The 17,598-nt window shown below is 44.7% G+C and overlaps 1 long non-coding RNA gene across 2 annotated transcripts; it reads left to right on the top strand.

Annotated features, from left to right (window-relative positions):
- The first annotated feature begins 269 nt into the window (after positions 1–269).
- Positions 270–17,115, top strand: LOC121040755 (uncharacterized). Of its 2 annotated transcripts, XR_005795423.1 has the most exons (5): positions 270–496; positions 2,145–2,378; positions 8,146–8,296; positions 9,584–9,817; positions 14,989–17,115. It is a non-coding gene; the product is annotated as an uncharacterized LOC121040755 (long non-coding RNA). The 2 variants fall into 2 exon arrangements; XR_005795424.1 differs by lacking the exon at positions 8,146–8,296.
- The last annotated feature ends 483 nt before the right edge of the window (positions 17,116–17,598 follow it).

Raw genomic sequence — 17,598 nt, forward strand, 5'->3', positions numbered from 1 at the left:
TTTTCGAGCTTTCCATCATCCCTTCCCTGCCAGTTCGTCCATTCATTATTACCTTTCCTATTTTTTTCCATCATGAATACACTTTAATCCCCATCACCCATTTCACCCATCTCCCCACCCACCTCTCCTCTGATAACCATCAGTTTGTTCTCTGTAATTCAGAGTCTGTTTCTTAGTCTCTTTCTCTTTTCCTGGGGAAAAAAGTCTTTAAAAGAATCAGGGAGGATTAAATGGAAATCCAGTGAAGATCAGTGTGTGTGTGTGTGTGTGTGTGTGTGTGAGTCTGTGCGTGCTTGTTACTTCTGGGGATGTGTGTAATTGCGTGCATGCCTGTGTGTGGTTGCACAGGCTTCGATCCCTTTATGCTTGGTACTCCGGGGGATCTGTTCAGAGGCTGGAATGCAACCGCAGGCAGATGCTTGTCTTTTCTCAACAGTGGCAAGGAAAGGAGAAGGAGGAAGACACAGCCATAAGGGGCTTGCTGGCAAAACACGGGGTGAGTGATTTCCAGGTTTCATGAGCCAATTAATACATTTCCGAATGAAATAGACTTTTAGGCTGTCCAGATGTACATGTCATATTTATGAAGAGAATGGAAAACCCTCACAGTGATCCTAAAGCTATCTATCCCCTGACTTGGTATCGACATCCATGTTGTAGTAAGATTTTATAGCAGGCAGCATCTAAAGATCTCAGAAAATCCTTTCTAGATGATGCCATCCTCATGGTTGCCCCTCGCCTTTACTTATGCTGTTCTCTCTCCTTGCCATCTCTAAGTCTTACTTACGAAGCTTAGGTCATGGTGGGGTCTCGTGTTTTGCTGTTCAACGAGGTTAGGCAGGAGCCGGAGGGAATCAATCCAGATAAATACGCTGCCTGAAGATGTGCTGTTAGCGGAGACATCTGTCGACCACAAGTCTGGCAAATTCTGGTCACTGGCCTGACGAAGGAAATGTGTACCTGGTGGAAAATGTCCCCGCTGCTGTAGGAAACAACAACAATACAACTTAGAGAAAGTGCAATCATTCTTCTAAGCTCGGCAATGATGACGTTGCATTCAGAATAATGAAAACAGAACATAAACTTGCAGAATTTTGGTATAAACATCTTGCAGGATGAAATGGAAGGCAGTTGAGCTAAATCTTCATCTACTGTAATGTCTAAAATTGGTGGACAACAGCAGCATAAGCATATTCTTTAGACGCATGGGCCTCGTTCAAGAACAAAGAGCTTAAAAGAGCAGAAAATAGTTGCCACTGGACAGTGAAATGGGTGTGTAGGAGAGAACCATGGCCTCAGCGATGAGCTTACTAGTCCCATTCAACTTCTGAAGTCACTTGCACATGTTGCTCTGAGAAAACCACATTTAGAAACATTGAATTTTGAGGGCGCCTAGGTGGCTCAGTCACCTAAGCATCTGACTTCGGCTCAGGTCATGGTCTCATGGTTCGTGAGTTCGAGCCCTGCATTGGGCTCTGTGTTATCAGCCTAGGATCCCCTCTCTCCCTCTCTCTCTCTCTGCCCTTCTCCCACTGGCTCACACGCTCTCCTCTCTCTCAAATATAAACTTAAAAAATTTTGAATTTTGTCCAATTCCATAACTCAGTGCATTGGGAGGTTAGTATCACTAATTCCTCCTTCCCTGTATACAGACAAAAGATCACAGTTTTTCCCATCTTGCACATTCCTCAATTTGGAGCCCTTTATCCTGTGCAATCCAAAAACACTGTAACTGGGGCAGTGAACTCCCCTGGGCTAGATTGTCTATGAAGGTCTATTTTCAACATGTCTGGGTTTTCTGCATGCACAGGCTTCACATACAGGAGCTATTGTTGAAGGAAGAATTATTTGATAACATTGAAATAATTTGCAGTGAGACAAATATTTGAAATAAGAGGCTTAATTTTTAAGGGAATGTGCCCCCTAGATTGCTGCCAACGAGCATAAATTTGCATTCGGCACGAAGAGGAAAACAAAGTAGTGAAATGTTAAGCAACCCTTGGTTTGTAAAGATGGGGACTAGTCCCTTGGGAGTTTATACAATTCCTCTCTTGAGGTCATTTGCACTTTTTCATTGTTTATTTGCACATTCCTGGCTTCACTCAAGTAATAAAAGATTTTTATTTCTTCTGCTTATCCCTTAGTTATACACCAGGTGCCTTGCCTGAAACTTGAAGACTGGGACGAGATTGCTCCAAACAAAAGTAGCAAAGTGCAGAGCCAGAGAATTCTCTGGACACAAAGGCTTTGCAATAGAGAACTGTATAATGCAGCCAGCAGGTCAGCTGCAAACCAATGCCCCTGCCCCGCAGCCCAGGGTAACTAGATTCCTTACCGTCCTTGGGGACAGAGATGCCCACAGCACTAACTTCAGCCAGGTAAGCGATGCTGATTCTAAACCCAACAGTCTCTGGGTGGGGTTGGAAACGTGTGCGTGAGAAGAGCAACCCCACGCATGAGGCTGTGAGAGCACTCTTGACCTACACGCCAGGCACCCCATCAGCCGGTTCTGCGGCCCCCGCGGCTCAGCTCCGGGCTTCGTGCCTTTCCGTCCACACTGCAGGGCCCTCCATGCCAAGAAGACAAATGGAGGAAGAAACTGACCCCAGGTTACTCATTTGGTGATGCTTGCCACCCAAGGAACGTGTGGAATATCAAAACCCCGTTAAAAAGCCAGAGTGGCAGTGAGTGTGGTGATCATTTGCTCACACTCTCCAAAATAGAACAGAAATCGGCGGGTCTGTGTTTGGTTAGCAGCTCTCCGACTTCCCATTTTATAACAGAAGTCTAGCCATCAACCAGTAAATGTCTGCTGCATAGCAAAAGCCTCATGATTGTTTCCTAATGAATGTTGAAATAGCTTGAGCTTTTCGGACCTCTGTGGCTCTTAAAATTAAGGAGGTTGGTATGACTGGTAATAATGATGCTCATTAATATTTATTGAGTACTTAGTATGTGCTGGGCATAGTTGTGAATTAAATATTTTAATTGTCACAAAAACCGTATTATCTTCTTTTAAGCTACAAGGAAATCAAAGTGCAGAGAAGTTAAATGACTGAGCCAAAGTTACTCATTTGGTAAGAGGCAGAACCAGGATTCAAAACTCCTAGGACACCTGAGTGGTTCAGTCAGTTACGTGTCTGACTCTTGATTTCAGCTCAGGCCATGATCTCACACTTCATGAGTTTGAGCTCCGCATCGGGCTCTGAGCTGACAGTGAGGAGCCTGCTTTGGAATCTCTCTCTCCCCCTCTCTCTCTGGCCCTCCCCTACTCGCTCTCACTCTCTCTCTCTCTCCCCCAAAATAAATAAATAAACTTTTAAACCAACTCCCAAGCCCCTCTGTTTACCCATTATGCTTTTGTCAACTTCTAGCATATACTATTATTCTTATTCTGTTGTTATTATCAATAGGAAGATGTCTAATCTCTCATTGCAATTCTCCATATACTGCCTGTTTTACTTACCATAGATCAGTCCTCTATGTATCCATCGATACTTGAGCCTCCAAACATCACTGAAAAGCCTATATTTATGATTCAGATATGAGAAACCAGGAATTTTATACCAACCCGTGGATAAAGTATGAAGTAGGGAGGGATAGCATGCAGGATGACAGAGTCACCAACCAAAACATGCTAACAAGCAAGGAGCAGCTTTTTTTTTTTTTTCAGTTTCTTTAGAGAGAGAGAGAGGGAGAAAGCATGAGTCAGGGAGGGACAGAGAGAGAGAGAGAGAGAGAAAAACTCCCAAGCAGGCTCCGCACTGTCGGGGCAGAGCCCCTCAAACCCACAAACGGTGAGATCGTGACCTGAACCGAAGTCAGACACGTAACGGACTGAACCACCCAGGTGCCCCAGGAGCAGATTTAACAATTCAAGGACTAGGAACACACGGCAGCGTGCTGCAGAACCAGCTCTCTGAAATCAAAAGCCTTGATGCATAGTGACCCGGGTGACGCCATGGGTGGAGGGTCACAGTCACCGGGGAGGAAGCACTGGATTTTTGGATTTAGATGACTGCGTATAGGTCCTACTGATTGCATACCCTAAGCAATCCTGTTTTCCTCACTGAAGCTGCTTCCACTTCTGTAAAATGGGGATGTGTCCAGTACCTTACAGGCCTGTCCTAAGGATTGAATGGGATGACATAGGAAAACCCTTGGCAAATTAAAGATTTGCCACTCAGAGTGGGTCCCCAGACCAGCAGCATCAACATCGTGCAGGACTTAGTAGACAGGCAAGTTCTCAGGCCCCACCCCAGACCTACTGAATCAGAACAAGAATTTCAAGAGGATCCCTTCGTCATATGCACATTAAAGTTTGAGAAGTCCTGCTCTGGGGCACTAAACAAATGCAGCCAGTTATTCGAGCTCTGTTTTCCTTTCATATACTGCCAGTGAAAGACAACATGGCCAACTTTAAAGGACGGGGCCTTCTTAAAGGTTCCCATATGCTCTTCCCGGATCCCACTGAATTCAGCAGGTATGACCGAGCAGGTTACTCCTGGCGAGCATTTCCCTTTGTTCAGGATAGGCCCACTTGAGAGAGAGAGAGAGAGAGAGAGAGAGAGAGACTGCCTTATATAATCCTGGGCGATTTTTGAGGTGACAGAGCCAATAAAATGCAAATCCACGTATACAAAATCATCTTGGCCTTGGGAAAGTTGGTTAAATACGAGACTGAATGTAAGTTGCAGCCAAAGTGGAGTTGAAGTGGGTTTTAATCTTTCCTGTTCAGGGTCCTTGGGAGCAACAGCTAAGGGAAGCAACTCAGAGTGAGAGGGTGCTTTCGAAAGCATTTGTGTTTTGTTAGACCCCTGTTGTGTATGAGAGACACATAAAAGGTGCTTCATCAACACCTGGTAGACTGGGTTGAATACTCTTATCAGCTTCCTGTGAAAAGATCCTAAATATAATTGTGAGCCTGTGCGGACATGGGGGTGTTAGATAGAATATAAGGACCCCTTGATGTTTGGCCAGTAATGGAGTTTAGGATACACTACCCTCAAATATGGCATCTTGAATATTTTTTTTCCTTTTTTTTTACTGAGGTATAGTTAACATAGGACAGTATATTAGTATCGGGCATACAACATAATGACCCAATATTTGTATATATTGCGATATGATCCCCACAATAAACCTAGTTAACATCTGTCATCACATACAGTTACAGGATTTTTTTTTCTTGTGATGAGAACTTTTAAGATCTACTCTCTTAACAACTTCCAAATATACAACACAGTATTATTGACTACAGTCACCGTGCATCCCCGTGACTTACTTATTTCATAACTGGAAGTTTGTGCCTTTTGACTCCCTTCACCCATTTTGCCCACCCTCAACCCCCAGCCTCTGGAAACCACCGTTTCTATGCAGTAGAGGAAACAGCCACCTCTCATGGTCTTGAAAGAGTGGCCTCGAGTAGGAGATAAGCCTTGTCATTTGACCCTGACCTATCTTCCTAGCTATTAGCTAGTCTCTCAAACTTCTGTGATTGTCCAAGCAGCCTATTTTATTTTTAATAGCTCCCAGTAGTTGAGGATGTGCCAGGACCCGTCAGTGTCCCAAGGGGAGAATCTCAATCAGCACTTAGATTCAGGCTGATTGGAAGTTGGACCCCCAGGCTTCTGAAGAAGGCAAATATATACATTCCACAAACATAAGCCTAGCTGGCCCCCAGAGCCAGGTGATCTGGTGGTGTCCAGTGTCCCCTTGCCAGCAGTCACAAAAACCGAGACTCCAGACAAGCATACAAGCTCATTTCTGAGCTATCAGTGGGCTGTAGAGGGAGAGTGCAAAAATGGCGTCCCTCTGGCTACACTCCCTGAGAGCACTTCTGTAGCCTCTAAATGTGTGCCAAACCTGAAGCCTCCCCCTAAAACTGAAGCTCCAGGACTAGCAATTAGGTCTCTTTCACAGAAGGGCTGGGGTTGTGTTTCAATCTGCTGTCTGGATAGTGCTCTGGGGGTGGTGGCCTGCCAAGAACGGTCTCTCCCATTGTTACAGGCCTGTCGGACCCAGGAACACATCCCCCCCGGCCACCAGAGCCAGGCCATCAAGGGGCATCTCTTAGGCAGCAGCCACAAAAACCAGGGCACCAGGGAAGGGTATAAACTCTTTTCTGTAAGATAGAGGGGAGCCAGGGCAAGGCGGAGGGAGAATGCAAAGATTCTGTTCACCAAGAGCCCCTCTGAGACATTTCCGTGTGCCAAACCAGAAGCCTGCCCCTCAGTCCAAAGTTCCTGGAAAAGCAAATATGCCTCATTCTCAGGAAGACTGGGGTGTGTTTCAGTCTGCTGTCTGCGGAGTGCCCTAGGAGTAGTGGCCTGCCAAGAACTGTCTCCCCCATTGTTACATCTTATGGGACCCAGGATCACACACACCCCCAACCCCTGCAAGGCTTCCAGATCTAGGCAGTCATGGGACATCTCCTAGGTGGCAGCGATGAAACCCAGGTCACCAGATGTAAAAACCAAGGCACCAGACGCTCCCCTTTTTCCCTCTGTGAGATACTGGCCCTTGAGAGTGACAGGCAGAGAGCATAAAGATGGCAACTACTGGCTGGAGTGAGACAGAGAGGAAGTTCAAAGATAGGACTCACGGAAAATAAGTTTGAAAAAAGAAAAAGAAAGAAAAAAAGAGGAGGAGGAAGGAGGGAAGTTAAGAGAGAGACAGTGATTGCCGGCTTTAGCAAGGAAGAGGGAGCGCATGGAAGATGGCCCCTGCCAGCTGGAATATAGAGCCCATACCCAAGGGAAAGGAAAAAAAAAAAAAAAAAAGATGGTGCCTATTGGCCTTAGCAAGGCCGAGGGAAAGCACCAAGATGGCATCCAACAACTTCTTTCCCTGGAGGGTATTCTTGCAGGCTCCTGCCACCTTAGACCAACACTTTAAAATTAAGAAATGAGTTTCGCATAATGTTTGGGCACTTTTCAGAGGGCTGCTTCTACACTGGCCCAGGATCGGGTGAGTCAACACATGATCCCTTTAAGAGACTCGGTTTGCCATAGCCCTGCAGGTCTGGTGGATAGGCACCCTGTTGGTCTTCAATGCCAGATATTTTGGGGGCTTGTCTCTCAGATGCTGATTTTAAAAGTTGGGGTGCCAAACGTAGGGTATGAACCCTTCTCCTTAGGGAGAAGCCCCAGGTTTTGAGTTCCCAACCAATTGTGGGTTGCCATCTTGAACCGGAACCCCCTATTGAATACTTTAAGCTGAAGGAGTTGGAGAAACAGCAAAATGGGCCCCTTCGTATAGCTCTTCTCTTCAGAAACAGATTATAAAATCCCCAATTAAGAGATCTTCTCCCTGTATCCGGAGGAAAGGAGTGTTCTTATCTCTGAAGACAAAGGTGACACCACCAACAAAAATCTGAACGGGCCTCACTAAATTTCCCCCAGTTTACTACACTTACCTCATACTTTTTGGCCTATCGTGTTTCTACACGACTGTCCACTTTTCAGCAAATATAGCATAAAAATACTCAGGCTTATCTGTTTCTTTAGGTCTTTATTTCCTTATGAAGGCTCCTGTGTCATGTAAAATTTGCACTAAACAAATTTGCGTGCTTCTCCCCTGATAATCTGTCTTTGTCAGTTTAATTTTGAGACCCAGCCAGGAATCTTAAGTGGGTTGAGGAAAACATTTCACTACCTTATTCTGGCATAGACACACACACACACACACACACATAATATTCCTTCTTTTCACGACTGTTATCATCTTATCCATCTTCCAGTCCCCTGGTCGAAAAATAACCATGTGAACACATAATTTTAATAACCTGTCAAAGTGTCATAATGGAAATGGAATGGTGCCATTTGTAAATCACTATTTATCAAAAAAAAAAAATTCTTTGCATTTCAAAAGAGATTTAAATAGATGTCCTAAATTTGGTTTGTTTAAAAAAACAGTCTGTTCCAGAAAGTCTCTAAGACTTGAATAAAAAAATTAAAACACATTAATTGAAGTGCGCAGACTTCAATAATTGTGCATTTTTCTAAAACTTCAAAGGTCAGAGAACTTTGGGTCAGGGGAGAGAAAATGTCTCCTCCGGAGAATATTCCAGTTGGGTTTATGTGCTTCTCAGGAGCAGTGCTATTCTCCATGTTTTGTTGGTTTGGTTTTGCTCTTGCCACAAAGGAAACAGAAACCAGCAAGCTGCAAGGGTCGGGAGCACCGTCTCCTTGAGAGATTAGCCGCAAGCACCAGTTGGTTTGCATAAGGCATGGAGAGTTGCCTGGGAGGACTTTGTCCTCAAGATCCTTCTGCATCCAAGAGCACAGGAGCTAAGGTAAAGCTGTGTGTGATACATTTGCATTTCTAAAAAGGTTTGATATGAGTTGGTTTCACTCTGCCTCAGGGGTAAAATTATATAAAGCACTATTTGATAACAGTGGAAAGTCTGTCAGAAGGTGTCCCTACATTTGCATGTATTTGTTTACATTTTGGTCTAAAATCTATATTCACTTAGGATTCAAGCATGTCTGGCTATGGGGTGAGTCCCCAGGGTCTTTTAAATGACAGACCAAAGGTCATGATCTCACACGGTTTGTGAATTCAAGCCCTGGGTCGGGCTCTGTGCTGGTAGCGTGAAGCCTGGTTGGGATTCTGTCTCCTTCTCTAGCTGCCCCTCTCCCCTCGCTCTCTGTATCTTTGTCAAAATAAATAAAAAATAAACTTAAAAAAAAAAAATGACAGACCAAGGGAAGCAAGGATAGAGGTCCACAAGTTTTAGGTTCTAGGACAAAATGCAGCCTCCTGGGAGATGTTTCTAATATAATAAAGTCCTTAGGGCACCTGGGTGGCTCAGTCGGTTGAGCATTTGACTTCGGCTCAAGTCATGATCTCATGGCTTGTGAGTTCGAGCCCCACATTGGGCTCTGTGCTGACAGCCCAGAGCCTGGAGCCTGCTTCAGATTCTGTGTCTCCCTCTCTGCCCCTCCCCTGTTCTCACTCTGTCTCTCTCTGTCTCTCTCTGCCCCTCCCACACTCATGCGCATGCTCTCTCTCTCTCTCTCTCTCTCTCTCTCTCAGAAGTAAATAAACATTAAAAACATTAGAGGGGTGCCTGGGTGGCTCAGTCGGTTAAGTGGCCGACTTCGGCTCAGGTCATGATCTTACGGTCCGTGAGTTCGAGCCCCGCGTCGGGCTCTGTGCTGACGGCTCAGAGCCTGGAGCCTGTTTCAGATTCTGTGTCTCCCTCTCTCTGACCCTCCCCCATTCATGCTTTGTCTCTCTCTGTCTCAAAAATAAATAAACATTAAAAAAAATGAAGGGGCGCCTGGGTGGCGCAGTCGGTTCAGCATCCGACTTCAGCCAGGTCACGATCTCGCGGTCCGTGAGTTCGAGCCTCGCGTCGGGCTCTGGGCTGATAGCTCAGAGCCTGGAGCCTGTTTCCGATTCTGTGTCTCCCTCTCTCTCTGCCCCTCCCCCGTTCATGCTCTGTCTCTCTCTGTCCCAAAAATACATAAGCGTTGAAAAAATAAAAAATAAAAATAAAAATAAATTGAAAAAAAACCATTAGAAATAAAAATAAATAAATAAATAAACACTTAATGTAATAAAATCCAACTTTCAGATCTTCCCTTGATCCAACTGGCATGAGTTCAATCAAGGCCGACTCGTCGGAAGAGGAGGCTGCCAAAACAGAGCTGCCTTAGCCCAGGGTCCACGGAGGACAAGCACTGGCATCAGCAGACCCGGCACCTCTGGTGGCCGTGTTGGCAGACAAAGCCCTCAACCCCTCTGCCAAGGCACCGACACTGATGGACAGTAACAGCAGTACCTTCAGCAGCTCCTTGTGGCATCTTTGGTCAGTATCAGTGGGTGAGTCGCTAAATCGGGCAGTGGCAGTGACCAGAGATAACGCCTCAAAGAGCCACAAAAGAGAAAAGGAGAATGGTAACTGTCACATCACAACTAAGAACCACTGCTGTATATGAATGACATACCCTCAGGGACACGGAGAACTGGAGAAGGGGGGTGGGGGGGTGGGAAGGGGGGGAGTCCTGAACAGCAGGTCACCGCAGGGACAAAGAAACACAATTTTGTGATTGTATTAGTGAACCCTTCCTTGCCTCCTCCTCCCCCACCGCCTGCCCCAAGACTGGTGGGATATAGAAAACAAAGGATAGAACAGAGAAGTCTAAGTTTGTGGAAGCATAAGCTATAAATCTGAGATTCAGCCACCCGTGCTTACAGAAGGCCCAGCGGGCCACTTTATTTTTTTAAGTGTATTCATTTTTTGAGAGAGAGAGAATGCACAGGGGAGGGGCAGAGAGAGAGAGGGAGAGAGAGAATCTCAAGCAGGCTCCAAGCTCAGTGCAGAGTCCCACACAGGGCTCGATCCCACAAACTGTAAGATCATGACCTGAGTCAAAATCAAGAGTCAGATGCTTAACTGACTGAGCCACCCAGGGGCCCCCCAGATGGGGCACTTTATAACAAGATACCGCTATTGGGTTAGCGGCATTTGCTACTCAAACTTATAAATTAAGAATCAAATTCGCAGCCACCTCAGCCGCTGCCAAAACCCCTGCAGCTGCCGCTGAGCCCACAGGTGTCCCAGGCACAGGGCCCACCTTTATCCAACTGCCCTTCCGTGAACATTTGCTAACAGAATCCTCACCCTTGCTCACTGCTTCATTAATGGACAGCAGCGTATTGCTCAAGACCCACGGTTCAGATTTTCTTCCTTGATCTTCTCTTTCTGGATCACCACCAACTGTTTCTTTAAAACATGGAGTTAGTACTATTACATCCTTGAATATGAAAACTAGATGCAATTGTGACGCTCGAGAAAGGGAGACTATGTAATTCCACAGTAGACAGAACTGCGCTGAGGAAACAATTTAGATCATAAATGAAAAGTTCTTGTGTTGAAGATTCCACATCTGTCACCTACCAGTTGCATGGTCTCTGGCTTACCCTAAGTCTCATGTGAAATGGAAATAATAATCATTTCTGTGTCTCAGAAATATAGGGACCATAGGGGACAAAGGGGCTATACCCACGATGCTTATGATTCCCTTCCCTTCCACATTCCGTACGTGCGGAATCTATCCACCACCACACCCCGCCTGAGAGGCAGCGCTGCTAACTGCATGACCCTCTCACCCGGCCACAGCTCACTAAAGCCCAGGGGGACAACTGAGCCAGGCTCGGCCAGTCAGAAATGTGCCTTCCTCATACCTCAGCTCCACTTCCCTTTGGGTGAGCTTCGTACTCAGGCAGGCAGTCCGCCATGATGGCAAGATGGCCCCCAGCAGTTCCAGGCTTACTCCTACCTGCTTAATAAGTCCCACAGAAAACTCCCTCTTTGCTTACAGTTCCGGTCAAACTCCCAGGGATGGTTCTGATCAGCCTGAACTGGGTCATACAGTCACCCCTAAACCAACCACTGTTGCCAAGGGAATGCCATCTTTTCTTCACTCAGGCCTGGGTCACACGTTTTTCCCTGGAGTGAGGGAGTGGTATCGGCCTCACCTGATTCACAGAGATGGAGACCTGGGGGAACAGAGTTGGCCAAAAGAAAATCGGGGCGGGGGGGGTAGTGTTGCCAAAAGAAGGGGCAAGTCATACCTGGAGAACTTTTAAGAGATAGTCCATGAACACCTGAGGTGGAAAAATGAGAAGTAAACTTTCTTGAGGAAGGAAAACCTCTTTCCTTTAACATGGGCAGAGTGACCAAAAGACTGGGAGGCAGATGGCCCCTAGGGAGCCAGCCCTCGCCCACTGCACGAGTACTTATCACGCCCCTACCACAGAGAGCCGGGTACCTGTGGATGAGTCAGTCACTGTCCTAAGGCTCAGCCTCCCCACCCACAGTCTCATTGCCAGTTCCCTGAGTCATCCCATGCCCCACCCAGCGTGTTTTGCTTTTCCCACGGTTCCCTCAAATCTCCTGGGACAGATGGCTGGCTGCCGGAACCGAAGGAAAGAACGGGTGTCTTTTAGAAACAGGAGTGCCTCTCCTGTGAGCAAAGCTCGCGGAAGGGCTGGCTCAGGTGGGTGGGGGTGGTAATTATTCTCTTTGCAGTTCCCGGCGCACTTAAAAATCAGCTTCTTTCTTATAAAGAATTGATTCATAGGCAACCTCTACCTTCTTTTAATTTCTCCATTTAAAAAAGAAACCAGACACAAACCCAAAAAACATTTGTCATTCTTTTGGAACCAGAACAGCTCAGACTTCTCTTCCTGCTTGAAGCCTTCCCCCTTCCTTCCCTTCCATCCTCTTGCTCATTTAGCTGAGAGCCAGCCTTATCAGCCCATCCCTGTCTGCTCACAGCACAACATCAATGCCACAGCCACAGGGCTTTTCGTGTGGTGTGATGGCCGTGTGGCTGTCTGGCTCCTCCACCAGGTGGGGGGATGCCTCAGAGAGGTCACCAGTGATGCGCTGCTCCTTTCGTTCCTTAGAGTCTGGCTCATGGAAAGTCCTCCCCACAGGTTTCAGCAAAAGAGTGAAAATGAGCAAGCTGTTAACTGCACTGGGGGCTGAATGCGGGAAAGATCATCTATCATGGAGTGTCTTGTCAGAGGCAAAGGCGCCCTTCGTGAAGTCATGAAGACTTTTGCTTCTTAGCATAATTTTGAGTAGCTTCTGTACCACAGATAATTCCAGAGACTGCTCTTAAGAGCCAAGACTATCCACACTAAAAGGAAATGTTTTTTCGGGACTTGTACAGGATGACAGGCCCGAGGTCTTACAACTCACTTCAGGGGAAAACTGCAACAGCCTAATTACTGTCATGCTCCATGTTTGGGTATAATATGAAACATTCACTGAGTGCTTTATAATTAATCTGCAATTAATTAATTTATTTTTTTTTAAATTTTTTTTTTCAACGTTTATTTATTTTTGTGACAGAGAGAGACAGAGCATGAACGGGGGAGAGGCAGAGAGAGAGGGAGACACAGAATCGGAAACAGGCTCCAGGCTCTGAGCCATCAGCCCAGAGCCCGACGCGGGGCTCGAACTCCCGGACCGCGAGATCGTGACCTGGCTGAAGTCGGACGCTTAACCGACTGCGCCACCTAGGCGCCCCTAATCTGCAATTAATTTAGATTTTCATGCAGTTGTGCTGTATGGGAAAAAAATCAGCAGTATAAATACAAACGATGAATAATAGGCTGTAGCTGACTATCAGGGTTTGAAACCCTCTAAAAGACAACAGGCCATGGATTTGCTTGTTTCTATCAGAAGCCATGTAGAGACATTTTAAATGTGTTTGGAGAAGAGGGTAGTAACATCCTATTATTCCAAATAATACCAATTTAAAAAAATCACAGCGGAAGAGAGAGAACAGTTCAAATCTGGTTTACCGTTGCCATCTTGCCATACGCCTGGCAAATGCAAGGAAATTTTTTATTTACCCACCTTTCACTTAATACATGTTAACTGAGCATCTATTGAGTGCTAGGCGACATGTTTTCCACGTGAAGAAGATGGTGAATGGACAGGTAAGTCACTTACCCTAAGTGTCATGAACTGAAACTCATTACAAGAAGTGAGAATTTCCGACTTCTCATTTATTTGTTCAAAATAATGTCTTCCCAAGGACCGTTCTTAACTGTATTCCCGTAGCGTTCACCCAGCACCTTCCACTTTACAAGAGGCCTCATGTATATATCGCTTTCAGTGTTCACAGTAACTGTCATGCAGACAGGATGATCATGGGTCCGAGTTTGCAACCCAAAAAGTAAAGTACCCAAGATGACACCAAAGGCCAACGGTTGAGCTGGGACCAAAACCAAGCTTCCCAGCTCTGACTCTAGTCCTTTTTCCAGTTACTCCGCATTTAAGCAGGAGGTCTGGCTGGTGCAGCCAACAATGGCTTGAGGACCCAACTTTGGCGAAGACGTGTTGTCAAGAGTCTTTCTAAAATGTGATCTCACACGTATTTGTGTGGAGCCATAAGAAATCGAAGGATTGAGACTGTGATTTTCGGCACCCATCCTTTCCACCAATTATGTGGCAGAGACTTTCCCCATTCACAGAATCCAGCCAAGGGAAGATGGAGTCTATGCAGAACACTGTTGGTAAATGGGAGGTCTCTGCGGCTGCGCTGCCACAAGCTTTGAACAAACACACATGAAAAATGCACCAGATTCTAAATCCTTGGATGCTTCTTAAGAGCTCATCTGGCTCTTTAGAATCAGACAGAAAAATCAATGACACATGTCTTTGAAGAAATGAAAGCCAAAAAAAAAAAAAAACAAAAACACTTTTAGCTTTGCCAAGTGAAGATTTTCCTGAAGTGTTCCCCGGAATGAGGTTGGTGTGGAGCATTCTTAAGTGAGCTGTTAAGCCCTGGTGCAATAGAAATAGTTGTGACTTCGTGGCTGGTGACGGGGATTCCACTCATTTCTGTCCCTCTGCCCTCCCTCCATTCTGTGTGATGACTAAATCCTCTAATAAATCCTATCCGTTTACGAGAGCTGGTCAGTGTAAACATCACTTACCAGCGCCATTAACACGTTAATGCCTTTTGGGTGGGTTGTGAAGAAAAAGGAATAAAATTCCTAAGGGTAAGGGATGTACTTCCAAGGACTGAATTGTCTCCCTTTGGAATTCATATGTTGAAACCCTAGACTCCAGGTATTTGGAGATGGGACCTTTGGGAGGTAATTAGGTTTAGATGAGGTCATGAGGAGACAGTTTTCATGATGGGATTAGTGCCCTTATGGAAAGAGACGGGGGCGCCTGGGTGGCTCAGTCCATTAAGTGACTGGCTTCGGCTCAGGTCATGATCTCACGGTCTGTTAGTTGGAGCCCCTGCGTCTGTGCCCACAGCTGAGAGCCTGGAGCCTGCTTCAGATTCTGGGTCTCCCTGTCTTCCTGCCCCTCCCCACTCTCACTCTGTCACCCTCTCTCTCAAAAATTAAAAAAAAAAAAAAACATTAAAAAAAAAAAAAGAGAGAGAGAGATAGAGACAACAAAGAGCTTGATTCTTCCCTCTTTCTCTCCACCTGCCTGCACAGAACAAAGACCATATGAGGACACAGCAAGGAGACAATTTTCTGCACCTCCAAGACAGAAGCCCCAGCAGACACTGAGCCTGCGGGACTTCCAGACCCCAGCACTGTGAGAAATAAGCCACCCGGTCTTAAGTTCTGGAAAGCAGCCACCTTGAATTAAGACATGTCATATAGTGGAAAGGGATGAAATTTAGCACCAGAAAACCTGTGTCAACTCTTGTCCTTGCTTACCCTCTTTGTGTCTCAGTTTCCTTATCTATAGAATGGGGAACTAGAAGTCCCTTCACTCCCCATATCACAAGGTCATGGTGAGAATCCAGAGAGATGAGGTTTGTAAACTGCCAACAGAATTGCTCTTCTGTTGGAGGTCTTTAATGATGTTTTGCTGGGAATCTGCCACTAAAATTGAAATCCAAAAATTGCTTAGGCAAAAGAAGTAAAAATATGGGAAATGGGAAAAGAGGTAGGTTAAGAGCTCTACTTTTTTTTTTTTTTTTAAGTGCTGGAGGGTTGAACTCATGCAAGCAAATTGTTTTAAGTGAATTTTTATGGTTTGGTTGTCTAAAAAACAATCTGACATAGCTTTCAAAATCTTGTTTATTAGAACTCAAAATTCTTGTAATTCTACTTGTTTATGTTATGTGATTATTTTATATTTTATAGTGTTTATATCTTATATTATATGGCATTTTCTATGACACTGATATACAGAATCTGACAAATTGGCAAATTAGTTATATGAAAATATATACTGGATATGAAATACAGTAACTAAGATATAAATGACCTGAGGTTAAAAATGGTACCTGTTTTTCAGGATTGAACTTATCCTATGTTAGCACAAATGGCACCTGGTGGCAGTAGGTGATACTTAAGCCCAGCTTTTATGGACTTATTTTCTGACTTTTTAGAAATATGTATTTTTTTTTTATTTTAGAGCAGATTTAGATTTATAGAAAAATAGTGAAGCTAGGACACAGAGTTCCTATAAACTCCATACCTAGTTCCCTCTATTGTTAATGTCTGTCACAACAAATGAACCAACATGGATACATTATTATTAACTAGAGTCCATACTTTATTCAAAAGTCCTTAGTTTTCATCTGTTGCTCCTTTTTGGTTCCAGGGTTCCATCCAGGACTCCACGGTGCATTCAGCTGTCATGTTTCTTTTAAGCCCCTCTTGGCTTTGATGGTTTCCCAGACTTTCCTTGTTTTTGATAACCTTGATGATTTTAAGGAGTATTGGTCAGGTATTTTGCAGAATAGCACTCTGTTTGGTTTGTCTGATGTTTTGCTCATGGTTGGACTGAGGTTATGAGCTTTGGGGAGGAAGATTTATAGACACTACTTAAATTTGGGGATATTCCAGTAGAGAGTCAGACAGTTCTCTGGCACAAGGAAAAATCTTTTTGGCCTGAAGCAGCATGGTCCACGGTGGATATCTCACAACTGGGAAAGTGCTGAAAATACAAAGAGAATCTTCCAGCAAAGTTTAGTAGGCTTAACTAATCCTAGGATGCCACAGATTGCCACAGGTCTCTTCATTATGTTAAATCCTTTCTTTCTGAGGATTTTCAACACAGTCTCCTGTTGTATGCTTTTTCTGTTTTGTTTTTTGTTTTGTTTTGTTTTGTTGGGGGGAAAGACTTTCAGTTTTGTAATAGAATTTAACTTGAAAACAGTGTTTATTTGAGAGAAATCCTCTTATAGGCAATGTCAGTGAACTACCTTAGATATCTGAAACTCCATGTTATCCCAAACATAAATGCATGAATGAGAACATGGGGGTCTATGTGCTGGAAAGAACTCTGTAACCCTGCTTCTCACAAACATTCCTTCCAGTGGAAGGGTAAAATTAATGAAGTCTCTCCCACACCACAAACCTGGGACATGATTTAAAAATGGAATGGAAAATACAGTCTCTAGACGCAGGTCATACCGGGACAGGCTGATAGTATACGACCCAGGACAACCAAGTCTGAATTTGAATCCAAGAAATTGCAGGGCTCCTGAAATACTCCTCCCAAGAATTAACTACTCTATTTAATTTTCTACAAGGGCTATGCTGTTAGTAAAAGGTAAAACAATTTTCCAAATATAGAAAAAAATATAAACATTATGTAACACACATGCATATGCTCTGTCTGTAGCTTGGTTTTTAGAGTCGACAAACATGCCTTGATGTATGTGTGAGTGTTTTGTGACTCAATCTCCTTATAATCCCACTGTAATCATTGTAATGATTCTGTTCTGTGCAGTTGAAACAATAATAGCTTATACTTATTCACAGCCTATCTGTGCTTTACATATTTTATCTCATTTAATCCTATCTAGATACTCATTGTCCTCTTCTATAAAGAAGGAAATCAAGACTTAGAGACGTTAAGTATCCTGTCTAAGGGTACACAGAGAAAAGTCAGGATTTGAATTCAAGGCAAGGACTGTTTGGATCTGAAGTCTCAGGTCCTACTGGGCTACACTACCTCTGCGTCACTGAGTTTATTTCAAAATGCCTTCTGTGAGAGCAAGAACCGTATCTCTTCTTAATAGATGGGGTCTCACAATTCCATTCATATGGCACAGGTGTAGTAATATTTGAAAACAAGGAAGA

Source organism: Herpailurus yagouaroundi, unplaced genomic scaffold, assembly GCF_014898765.1.
Source record: "Herpailurus yagouaroundi ecotype Mexico unplaced genomic scaffold, PumYag 182, whole genome shotgun sequence".
Taxonomy (NCBI): Eukaryota; Metazoa; Chordata; class Mammalia; order Carnivora; family Felidae; genus Herpailurus; species Herpailurus yagouaroundi.